Source organism: Danaus plexippus, chromosome 20 (genome assembly GCF_018135715.1).
Source record: "Danaus plexippus chromosome 20, MEX_DaPlex, whole genome shotgun sequence".
NCBI lineage: Eukaryota > Metazoa > Arthropoda > Insecta > Lepidoptera > Nymphalidae > Danaus > Danaus plexippus.
The window spans coordinates 4327255-4341324 of NC_083550.1; the positions used below are offsets into that span (position 1 = coordinate 4327255).

The 14070-nt window shown below is 29.2% G+C and overlaps 1 long non-coding RNA gene across 1 annotated transcript; it reads right to left on the reverse strand.

Moving 5' to 3' along the window:
* Positions 1-5660: 5660 nt before the first annotated feature.
* On the reverse strand, positions 5661-12796 carry LOC133319448 (uncharacterized). The gene is made up of 3 exons (XR_009753061.1): positions 12727-12796; positions 6166-6275; positions 5661-5840 (listed from the first exon to the last, which is right to left on the reverse strand). It is a non-coding gene; the product is annotated as an uncharacterized LOC133319448 (long non-coding RNA).
* Between the last annotated feature and the right edge of the window lie 1274 nt (positions 12797-14070).

The window sequence follows — 14070 nt, forward strand, 5'->3', positions numbered from 1 at the left end:
ATGGTTTGACAAATCACCAGTCCCTATTTAACGAATACCCATATACGGCATTATCAACCCTATCTCCTTTAACATAAGTATGGTTTACTATAACTTTAGCTCGTCCCAATGATAAACATCGTATGATATTTTATACGCGACTAGAATTATTTGTACAGAAACATATGAGTGTTATCTTTGAAGATATGCAAAGCTCTATTTAAATACAAAAAAGACTGTCAAACAAACTCAACTCAATTTCCAATTGAAAATTTTTCTTCTAAACTAGATCATATAGATTATTATGTCTTATTGTTGTCATTTAAATTTTCCTGATACTCAAGATATGACCTCTTACATTGTAGAGAGATTAATTGAAAGAAGTTATATCAATTATTAGGTCCATATTAAACTAAACTTAAAAATTAAAAAAACATGTCGCTATTCTAAGCCTCACATAAAATTGACAGACATTGAGTCACATATTAATTTGGCACAACAAAGCAAAATTCATTCTCACAGTAGCAATTTCATTAAGCACTAGTCATTGAAATTATATGGGGACTTACCTGCAGCGAGTTAAGCTGGTATTATAATGTTTAATCGAAAAACAAAGAAAGGTCATGTTTATTGTGATAGCCATACCAGAATAAACATATATTTAGTTCATAATTTATATTAAATGTCGAATATAAGGATTTTTTTTTACAAAACCTTCGAATCGTTCGACGGTAACCTGAAACTTTCTAAAAACTACTCACAGTTATACATATATATTTTCAAGTATATTTAGAGTTTATTCCCATTAGATAATAAATGTTAATTTGTAAACCGTCTGGACGTTTGGTTTAACATCAACTATTTTAAGTATCTAATATGGAACGACACGGAACTAAAAGCAACACGCTCGTTACAACTGCTTTATTCTATTCACATTACTTTGGATGCCTCTATTTTAATTCCTTTATTTAGTTTTTTGATATATTATCAACCAAAAAAAATGGAAAAGATGGTATATTTTCACTTATAAATTCATTAATAGTCAATCTTCTGAAAACAGATTGAAGTAGGTAAAAAAAAAATACCTTTTTAGAATGAAATAGATTTTTCTCAGTAATTGATAGTACTTAGTCTTGTATTCGATCTTGGTCATAAATAAATATACATGTATAATTTCATTTTATGTCCTGAGTAATAACAATGCAATATATATACATAACAATTAATTAATACATAAACTATTACAAAGTAAAGTACATATATGTAGAGTCCTTACTCAATTCTTAAAGCGGTTCCGAATTGGACTATAATGATAGATACGTATAAGGAATAATATAAAATTCCAGAGGACATTTGTGTGTCGGCGTCAAAAGTAAACATATTTCTGTATTTTAAATATTTTAAAGCATGCTGCATTAATAGACTTGAGAAACCAACATCCCCATAGACAAGTATTAAGAGCTCGCTAACGAACTCAATAGGAATCGGTTCGTCGTAATTTTGAACGCAGTAGAAGTGGGGCGAGAGGTATAACAGCTACATTTCTCTAAAACTTACTAAAAGTCTTGGGCCTGTCTAGAATTAACATCAATTCATGCTTAGTACTTCAAAGGCAGCCCTAGTAGGTTCGTTTCAAATTTGGTCAAGTAGAGAGAAGAGCTTGGGTCGCGTGTTAGATAAGAGATAAGGGCCTCTTAAACCTAGACCTGGGTCACAAGTCCCAGTCACTGTTGACGCTCCTCACCCTAAACGCGATAGACCCGGCACCCGCACGGTCAATCCCTGGAATGCTGAGAAGTTTCGTCCCGTCTCTTATTTAATAAAATATCCATTACTTAATTATTTTTATAAGATTATGTAACAAAATATCCAATAATTAATTATTTTTATTAATTATCAAACATTATCATATTTATAATTCAATTCCAAGTAAGGGTTATGAGGGCTGCTTATCAAATCACCTCAATATAATTGCATGTACATTTTCAACTTATTTTACTCTTTGAATGTGTTTCCGGGGTATGGTAAATAAGTTGTTTATAAGTATGAATTCCATCCAGCGTATTTACTGCTTCAATACCGAAGCCTTTTCAATTACACTAGCTAACCACCCCGAGTTCGCTCGATTACAAAGTAAGTACTTATTTGGTGTCAGTATGAAGTAAATAATTATTATTTTAAATAGTATTTAAAACTTATGAGAGCTTTTAAGATCTCCGTTCTAAATGGCTTATTGTAAAAGTCTAATCCGATGGACCTTTATTTATTGTTGATTAAAGATGGTTACTACTCATTGAAATTAATTCATATAATGTTGTTTTTTTTATATTCAAGCTTTAAAATATTTGCTTAAATATAATATGAATAATAGTCCAATATAAATTAAGCATAATATAACCAGACCGCGTTTTAAGCCTCTGATTGAACATCGTCATCATCATCATCATCATCAGCCTATCAGAGCCCACTGCTGAGCAAAGGCCTCTTTTCACATGGAGAAGGTTAGAGCATTAATCACCACGCTTGCTCAAGACGGGTTGCCGATTTCTATTCTATAATTTGAAATTATAAGACCAGGTTTCCTCACGATGTTTGCCCTCACAGTCCGTCAGTGGTGTCTAAATACTCTTAGAAAGTACATATGACTCGGAAGAGATCACATTGGTACTTGCCAGGTTTCGAACCCGCGCCCTCATGAATGAGAGGCGGTCCTTTAACCTCCAGGATACCACGACTATTGATTTAACAAAACTACTTAGTAAAAAGCATTGGCTGCTAATTAAAATAGTTGTCACCAAAATTTAAACCATAACATAAAAATGTTTGAAAAAAAATATAAATCATTTAAAATAAAAATAAGTAAATAAAATTTAATACAAATAAATATTGTTTTTATATTAATTATATTTTCGAATATATTATAAGTTAATATGCTTTTGTCATTCCAAGTCACAAGTAAGAAATATTTTCAATTTCAAATATGTGTTAGTATAAGCGTACTATGTTTGTATTATTTATCAATACTAGATAAGATAACATGTTAGGTCATTCAACATTTTTTTGTACTTTTTTACATCTAATAAACATCATAATTTAAGTAAAGCTGATACATAAAATAATCTTTGAGGCTTGTGTTTGAAAAAATTTAATAATAAAGCTACATAAAAGCCTGTAAATAAAATAGGTCGGTACGTTTAGTTTTAGACTAAAAGCAATAACGGTACATGCAGGAAAAGTTCTTTATAATCATATACTTTAAAGACCCAACAACGAAAAAATTTCCAATGACAAACTTTATTACGTTATTTTTTATGTCGTCTTCATGTGGTCGACTCGATATTAAATTACTTTCAAACTCCCAGTCTGTTGGCGAATTCGTGTAACAAGAGCATACGTTATACCACAAAATATTTTCATTATTAGCTTAGTTCAAATTGTACGACTAGGACGTCACTTTTAAAAGTGACCTTTCATATAACGACTAGTTTTAGTGTATGTCATAATACCATAAATAGTTTTACGTGACAGCACTTGATTTTTGGTGATCGAAGTTTCACTTTGATAATAAATAATAAGTGACTATTAATACGACTGATCAACTTATTTTTTTTGTGAAATAAACACAGGTAAAATTCCATAGAGTTATCCTAAAAGTTCTTTAGCATTAATATATAACGTCGTAATACAATTAAATAGTAGTGTTATATATTGCAATTCCAATTTAGAAATTGCTTTGAAAACTAAATATTTCAATGTGCTTTTGCTGATAACATAGTTGTACATTATACTCGACGTGCGATAGATTTACTGACTTCTGCTAACACAAATTGCAAATGTCCTATGAATATTGCTAGCTTTAATTGCTGTGAAAGCGTTACTCCAACTAACATTGTACAGCAGACAGGAAAGCCCCATGAGGAAGGCTTTGCTTTAGATAAGCGCACTGAATACCTATATTTTAAAGACTTCTCGAAAGCTCTGTATACGGCATTAATTATTATTCATGCATTTCAACAGTATTAAGCTAACGAATTTAAATATTTTTTTATTGAAATATATAAGTTATTTCGGCATAAATATTTTAATGGATTGTTTTTAGAATATGTTCATTAAAATAATATATGTATCATATTTTGTTAAATTTTTATTATGAAGTTTTTGAAAACATTGAAGTTTGTTACAATGTTATGTTTGACCTTTTTGAGTTGGATATTTTTCAGGAAATTTTTGCCATCGAGTTTTATTCTAACATAATAACATAATGTAGTTGTTTATCATAAATCTTAGAATTAAATTTAAATTTGTTTATTTACCTTAACTGTCGTGTGATCTATAAATAACAGAAATATTAGTAAAACGGCCAAAATTAATAAACCACAATACAAACATCCGATGTATCGAAGTTAACAGGTTATTGGGACGTGTTTGTGTACAAATACGATTTCCAACTACGTGACTGCAGCGATTTAAACTCACATCGTGAAATCGAATTCGGCTTGTGTAAACATGCTTTATGAAAATGAAAATTGAATGAATTGAATATTTATTGGAAAAAAAAAATCTACATTTACAATACTCTGGTTTCATTTCGAGCTATTGTAGATATTGTTTTTTACGAGTGGCCAACGTCGAGTTCGTTTTCACGAGTGGATATCGAACTGTCGGGATCTCTTCCGATATGATATCCACAATCCATGCTATCGTGTCGGCAGTTTTAAAAGTTTTTGCTACTTGAGATATAAGGTATATGGATAAATCATTTTACTTAAAATTATAGACGTGTACTTTGTCAGAACAAAGTTTAGTAGTTTCAGAGTTAAATAGTAATAACCGGGACATGCTTCAACTCCGACACTTAAATAGAATCTGACATATGACGGATTTAGTGTCCTTCTGCTGAAGCCAGTTGCAAATGGGTTATGAATATTTCAAAGATTAATAACCGGAGTGGCTTATTTTAAATTTATTTCCAACAAGATATACAAGTTACGATAGATTACTGTAGATCGTTAGCATTACGTTTACACTGTCTGTTAAAAATGTTTTATGTTACATAGGCAATTTTATATCATTTCCCAATATCGGTCTTATTTTATATATGTATCATTAATACAATTGAAAAAAAATATGCGATTGGTTTGTTATTTTTATTCAAAGAAATGATATGTACAATTAGTCCTTTCTATGGTCTAATGTCGTATTTGTGTAGTGTGTAATGTAGTGTTTTGTATCTTATGTAGTATTTCATAATTGTCATATATTTTTTTTTTTTGTTTAAAGATCCAGAGTTTACGAGTCACTTTACTAAATTCTTTTATCCAAAGCAACATAAGTCTTGATTGGACTCTTGATGAGTCTATTATTTGCATAAGATTCCGCAATATTTAATAAAACGGTCCAATTAATTATTATACCATAACATTATTAGACTGAAAACATCTACTCGTATTATTTTTTTTTAAGTTCTATAACATCTGTGTTGCCATTGAAACTCCACTCCACTCCATTTGCTTTTTAGAAAAAAAAAATCTCCACTGTTTTAATTATATAAAATTGTATTTTTTCCGTCAATATTTTAGAAAATCAGTATTTTAATGGATATAATATTTTGTAATATTCTTTGACGAATTTGAAAATAATATTTTTTTACATAATCTTCAGTCGACATACAAGTATATTGTAGAAATAATAACTTATTAGTTTATTCTTCCTTAAAACATTGTGGTCTCTATATTTCTTATCTTTGGTTATATTATAAGTAACCAAAACCTAGTTAGCTGTCAACTACAGTTTATCTTTGAGCTCAAATATACTTCATCCTTACGGTTATCCCAGTTGCATCTCTCTTAGTTACCTGATAACTGAAAATGAAAAGATATTCATTTTCATTATCTTTATTAATTTCGATATCACAACAAAACTGTAATCACAAATACTATGACGATCAACTGCTTGTTTATCACTTTAAAATGTAAATTATACTCGACTATAGTTATATATATATATATATAGAGCATATTATGAATGTATGAACGTATAAATAAACGCATAAACACTCTATAAAATTTAGTATAGACTGACCTAAGACATATAGGTACTAAAGTTTTAAGTATATTTTTTTATTATTACAAACTTTTCAATATATTATTATTGTGAGTATTCTTAACTATTGTTTTAATATTGTACTTTATATTCATGGAAAATCCTTTTCCTAGGTTCTAATTCTTAATACATTATGTTTTCTTAAAAACTTGCCGAAATACCATGCACCGGTGTTCAGTTTGCCTATTCCTTATCTGTAAAAATGAAATAATTCTACTTAATTTTTATTTAAAGCTAAGTAAAAATCAGTCATTATTTATAAAAATATTACACGTCAATGCTGGCGAGATTTTACTCTCCATACTGGTTATATCAATGGTTATAAACTCGTCACAATATATTATTTTTATGAAATTTTCAACCTAAACAGATAAGATTAACGTTTTATTCGAACGTAATACAAGAAAACACTCTATGATATGTACTGAGAGAAATAACGAAATGATAGTTAAATATACTCCCACAATAAATCTATGTATAACACAATTTAATGAGTTTTAATTTTTTTTATCTTAAAATCGTCTACGATTCATTTTGAATCAGAAGATGAGGGTAGTTTCATTACTAGATCTATGAAATATGTATGTATATATATGTTTATAATACTTAAAATATGTTTCCTTTATCTGATATATATATTTTAATTAGTTCCGTTCCCATTATTGTCGTAGTTTCTAGAATAAAATTAATACTCCCCTTTTAAGAAATTAAAAGGCTAAAGTAATTCAACAAAATAGCTCTTGACTTACAACTCTATACATTAGCATTTAAAACTTTCGTGTGCACTTTGAATATTTTTTTACATTTTCTACAGAGTCTGTTAATTAATCGTCTATGCTCAAAATAGTTTTATTAACCTCACTTCAAATATTAAACACACTAACTTCAAACAAACTTCACTTAATACAAGGATATAAGATATTTATCTTATTATAATTTTTGACATGATTTATTATAATAGATAAATGAATATATTTTTTTAATTTTATTATTTATAATTACCACAGTAACGTTAGCGGTTAGTGTCTGAAATTTGAAAACACTTGGCGCGACATTTGTACTGTACTCAGAACTTTAATTCATACAATAATACAATTTTCCAAAAAGATATATATAGTACAAATATCCGTACTGTATATGAATGGACAGTGATATTTTAAACATAAGCTGATTTTATATAATTCCATAAGATATTTTTCGTAACACAAATTACACAAACCATTCGAAAAGAACAACATTATACCTTACGCATCTATTAAACGTATCAAAAATCTCCTTCCTTATACTTTTATATTAACAAGTCGTTTCATAACGTCGTTTCTGCTTCACCAAGCTCATAACGGACTTGATAAACTACTTGGAACTGGAAATTAATAAACAACTGAAGCGCACAGCTGGCGATAATTTGATGCTTTACACAGAACATACTTCGTTTCATCCAGCTTAATGAAACCGAAAAGATCGTTGTTTTTATAACGATGTTATTAGTGATGTACATTGCCATAATATTTCCAAAAATAATTTTAATAAGTTGAATCATCATCATCATCTATAGAAGCCCATAGAAGCCTATAGAAGCCCACTGCTGAGCAAAGGCCTCTTCTCACATGGAGAAGGTTAGAGTGTTAATCACCACGCTTGCTCAAGACGGGTTGGCGATTTCAATCTTATAATTTGAAATTATAAGACCAGGTTTCCTCACGATGTTTTCCTTCAGTTGAATCGCCGTCTCAATTCTTGCATTCACTTAAATTTCGGCCTTCGGAAATACGACCGTATATCCCAAAGTCATTTTCAACTTAAAAACCTAGCTATCTGTGAACGATGATCTTCTAAATATATGGCTGTCAATTATTTTCTAGATCAAATGATTTAAATTCTCATGATTTAAATCTTCATGCCTCAGCAAGACTCACACTCTTCACTCTTTCGCATTGCGCTGGTTACCTCTTAATTTATTTCACAGTTCACGCAAAACAACTCTGAAATGGCCTACCAAAATTCATCAGACATTCTCCAAACAGTTTGATCTCCAAGAGAACTTTAACGAAGTATTTATTGGAACAACGCAAAATTTCCTAATCATGGTTTGTAATCTATTTATTTTCTGTGTTTATTTGTATTAATTAAGTATGTATGTATACAAGTATATACTTATGTATATAGATACATAATTGAAACTAGTATTATTCGGATCACGGGCAGACCACCTCGTCTGCCCGTGATCACGGTTGCTGCAAAGTAACCGAAACGTCGGGATAATGTAGTTTTTAAATAATAAAATCCGCGTAGTAAATCCGAATAATACTAGTTTCATTTAAATGAATACTCGCGAAAATCTTAGATCTCATTAGATACATAATTCTTAGAGAAGGTTAAATATTTTGTATTATAGAGATATATTATAGAGCTATATTTTATCAATTAAGTAAATAATTTAATTTAGATAAGTTCTATTATTACTATTTATATCCTTTAAGGTCAACTAGAGAAATCTTAAGATTAAACTCGTCTTAGTAATAAATTAATTAATGTCCACATTGATATACCCATAACTTGATTCTGAAAAATATATATTTTTTTATAAAACAGGACCATTAAATACTTTACTATTTGTTACTTTGATTTGCAATAAAAGGCTGCTGAAAAAAAAGTCTTATCCGTTAGTTTTGAAACTTTTAGTAATTAGGGAATAAAAACAAATACAATATTACCACGGACTTAATATAAGCATACATAAATAAGAGGTACTCTTAGGCAAAAAAATTAAAGTACTTATTTATTTTGCCTTCAACTGTAGTATATATACTTCACTACCAGTTTTTATAGTACCAATACAGTACCAGCCTTTATCTGGTTTTTTACAACCAGATAAAGACTTATGTGAGGATAATTTTAATAGTGTCGTTGTTCATTTCAAAAATATACGCAAGTTATGTTTCAAGTCACTTAGTCTTTTTGACGTATGATTTGACTAAAAGGAAATTCGTAGCTTCAATGTATTGAGTGTTAAAATATAATGTCTTCTTTTGCTCATAGACCTTTTGATTGAAACAGTTTTCAACCTTATTGCCCTTAATATAAGACATACCTTATATTAATCGGCAGATTAGATTCCATGGAATCTCCTAAAACGATTTATACTGTTTTCCTAACTAACTTACATTAGTGATATTTAAGTCTCATTAGAATAATATCACTAAGAAGCGTATGAATAGATAAAAGTATGTATGAAAAAAAAAATAGCAGTAACTCAAACAAAAATACGACACGTTCTTCTACGCCTTAGTTTAAGCCTTTTTTTTATAATTCATAACTATTTATTTCAATATAAAAAAAATCGTTGTACCAAACAAAATCTGTATAAAACTATGAAATTGCAAATCACTCTTGTTGTACTTATGTTAAAATAAAAATACTCAAACAACTGTCCTCAGCGGTGTTCATGTTGATGAATATTCAAAGCTTATCTTTTCTTTGATACTTCGAGATGTATATTTCCATGAGAAATATGAATTTCATGTTTAAACGTTTCGAAATGTAGAAACTCTTCGGAAATATCTAGAATATTTCAGCTGAGAAATAAAGTACTCTTTGTTTTTTATAAAATTACCGTCTGGTTTTATTAGCATAACTTTTTATAAGAGTCCGAATAGGATATCTGCTACAAGAATCTTATTTTATGAGTATCTCATGAGGAATGAAAGAAGCCTTACAAAATATTATTGCCTTTTTGTCTGGCTGCTTCTTTGCTTCTAAGCCAAAATTAATGTCCCAGCTTAAGGTTTTAGGTATCTTGACGATAAATTATGGATCTTCTCGAATTTTTCTTCAAGATTTTTTGTAATTATTTGGTTAAAAAGAAGTTGTTTTACGCAAGTTACTAGTACCATTATAGTGAATATAAGAAATAGTTAACAGTTAACAAAATAGCATAAAACTGTCTCCAAGCGATCATTCCTAAAAAAAATATGTTTATTTTCTATAAATTACAATTTCAATCACTAATGAAGTTTTTTTATTTGACATTTTTAATTACCTTTATTTAAATTGAAAAAGGAGTAATAATAAAATATTTAATCGATAAAAGTAGTATTATGGTCCCTCGTGGAGGTTTGAATAATCAAAAATCTTTTTTTAACGGTAAAGAACCACAAATTAACAAACGGTTCTGATGATAAATGGTTACAGCCCATGGATATCTGATAGTTATGCTCCAAAAGTGTGGTCACATAGAAAGGAATATTGAAATGGACTATGAGAAAAATTTAATAACTTTGGATACTCTCAGTTTTTGGCCAAAAATAATATTTTAGAGACTACTGCACTCCTATACCTTGCCATGGCCTTCACAAGGCTATATATAGACACACATCGTTTGAAGTTTTTGTAATTTTATGCAAAATACAATCCTTGAATACTATATACCAGAACAAGTAATACAAACCTAGAATCAAAAAACAAAAAAACTATCCCATTACCAAGCACCACATTGGAAAATCCCATTGATTGCATCTAATAAAGCGATATTTAGATTTTTGGTTTTTACTTTGAGGCATTAAATTAAAAAATGTTTTATTAAAATCGAATGACAAAACGTGCTTCAGACTAAAACAAGTACAAAATATTTTTCATAAGCTTCCAAAAAGTGTACTTAATTACTAAACTACGACAATGAAGCCCATAATGGCGATACTTAGTGCTAATAAAACTCACTGTGTATTGTGCGGCTTAAAAATATAATAGCAGCATAAAATGCTTTTTAAATATAAAGAAAGTGACAATTTTAATTTTCAAATTTATAGCAACAATTTTTTTCTTTCTTTGATATGACAATGAAAATACATATTCGAAATTTAAATTGCACAGCACTCATGGGACACTCTAATTAATTTAGGTATTATTTTTAATATGTTCCTATTTTGTGTTCATGGTTATACCAGACAGATATACCTTCAAATACGATATATTTAGGATAGGCTGATGTGGGAAAGTGGTGGCCATAACGTCGGCCGCAGGCATTGATACCAGCCATTTAAAAGAAGCTACAAGGGTACCGATTATAGATAACCATGCAGGATATAGATAGGATAAAAAGCCGATCTCATTTAGGTATTAGGTACTGACTTATCTAGAACCTTAAATTTGGGTGGCTCATTAAGTCCAAACCTGAGGAAGCAGGATGGAAAGTCGGAGTTCTTGCAAGAGTATGGCAGTACTTAATACTGGAAAAGCTTTTTAGTAAAATACTGCTGTTACATTTATGCAAGAGGTACCAAATTTCTTCTCCATGATGTAATGATTTGTATAGGACCTCATTTGATGAAAAGTGATCTTGTCAGCCTTAATGACAGGCGTAACGCAGCTAGTCTCTCAGTATTTTATAGGACAATATTTGGATACAGAGCATCAGATGCACGAAATATTTATTCAATAATATTAAATATTCATTCGTTGTGAATCTTCCTTGCTACCGGACCAAAAGATGCGCTTTCATCTTCCTCATATGCACCACAAAGGATTTGAATAGTGTGCCTGCGTCTATGTTTCCTTCTACTTAGTATAGGTTATCACTGAGATCACCAACTTTGACTACATTTTCACAGATTAACTGGTGGAATAGCAGTCAGGCACTATCCAGTCATAATAAAAAAAATATAAACTATTTATAGTATTAACTCTTACCAAAGTATTTCGGAATTCCAATCTACAATCTCTATACTCAATGAAAGATAATTTGGCTAATGGAATAGATAGAAGTCTATGAAACTTTGTATGTTAATAATATATTTGATTATATCGATTTATTAATTAAGGAGGTTTTGTATAATTGATGTATCGCTGATAATATTGAGATCCGATTTTGTCACTCAGATTTTTCTTACAAAGGGTGACAGAAAATTTACTGATCCAAAATTTTAAAGTAAAAACATATTATATAGTATATTAATTCCGTTCAAATAATTTTGAAATTTTCCATAATAATATATATTTGAGCTTAATATTTGAAACACAAAACTATTATTATGTGAATCAACTTATTGAAATTTATTTCACTATCGTTGTTCAACATTAAGTTTTACAAATTTTTGCTAACTATTAAACTTTAAATCACCATTTTCTAAGTGACACTGAGTGTTTCAATACTCAATTTATAATTAAACGGAATTCCTACATATAAATTCATTTAAATGAACATAAACTCAGAGTAATTGTTGGCAGGCAAAATAAACAGAATATCTGTTCATATGAATGCTGAATTCAATTCATAGTCAATACGTACGATCGAACTGTAACTCAAATAAGTCTGTTCCCATTCGCAGCTAGCCAAACATAACTTGAAACCACAAATTCAAATCTGAATTCAATTATTATCTATTTGACGGTTACGAAAAATACAAAAACTTATGATCTTTATACATTTTAATATTTTATATTCACTATAATAATGTTAACGGGAATAAGAACGAATAATTATCCGTAAACCCGAACTAATTTTGTTGGGTTTAAAACATAAACTTCTATAACACATCATTCAAATTGCATAACCAAATAATAGAAATGAATTTAATAATAATGAAACATATATTTTTAAATATTGCACCTCATCATAATACAATAAAGAAAATATAAACTGTACAATACCTTGTGCTTCCTCATTATGCGTTTCTAGACCGAGCTCGTAACACAGGTCATAAAATAGCGACCACGTTATTGAAAAACTATGAGCATTTCATAAAAAATACTTTGTATTTTAGTGTTCAACATCAGCACCGAGAAAGTGGAATGGTTCAGCATAAACGGTAAATTATTGGCAATAAATATATATTAGCACGTTAAGATTCATATATTATTTTCATTTACTATAACAATGTATCCGTGAAAGTCATAAACCAAACATTTAAACTTTAATAGCGCACTTAGTTAAAGCTGTTTGAAGGTATCATATCTGTGTATGTGCATACATAGATATTGTCTCACGGGACGAATCAGTTTCAACTTGATAATTTCTCTTAGCTACTCTTGTAAGATTTAATAGAAACATGATTGGAACGCCTACATTATATATTTTAGTTACATTCGTGAAAAAAAAAAAGATTCTTTACGGGACTTTGCTCGTCGTTTAGTCATTATTTTGAACCGAGCCGATTTAAAAAAATCAGGAGACAAAATTAGGTTTATATTATTGATTCTAAAGCTACCAAAATAGAAAGACTGTCCAAAAATATTTAATAGTATTGGGCATGATTACAGAATAAATGCATTTATACACAAACAAATGAATATGTACCTTATTACTAGTGTTTTAAATAAAAAATTCTATTAACTCCTTGTTAAAAATGTCACCTGGATTTTTCTTTTTTGTTCACATAAAAAAATCACATGCGTATTTTTTGGTTTTAAATTCATTTACAATATATATTAGAAACAGAGATAAATCTGAAAGAAAGAAAAGCTTAAAAAAAAATATCTCTTAATCTTTTTATGGCTTATATTGAGACATTGAATAATTTAGCGCCGTTTTGGGCGATGGGGTGTAAACTGCATCCCGCCTCGCACAGCTTTGAAGCTTCGAAGCCACCACGTGGAAAGGAACATCTCTTGATGTAAAACATGCTTTGGTTACATCAAAATTAGTTTTAAAGCATCAATTTTTTTTTATTACATTGTCGTCTTATAACTTAGGTTTACATTTTTTTTTTTGAAATAGTCAAAATTATGATTTATAGTTTAGATTGTATTAATCTATTTGAGTTTTTGATTTAATATTATATAAATTTATAATATCCACTTTTATTACTTTTGTTGCTGATAAGTACTGCTGAAATATTCTTTGTTTTTTACCTATTTTTTTAAATTTCATTCTTATAAATTTTATTTACAGTAATGAGATTATCAAACCGTAACTTCATTAAGAGTTCCGAAATTATTTTATAAATTAAATACTTTATCAAAATTTAACGGTCACGCTGTCTGCTATAATGTCAT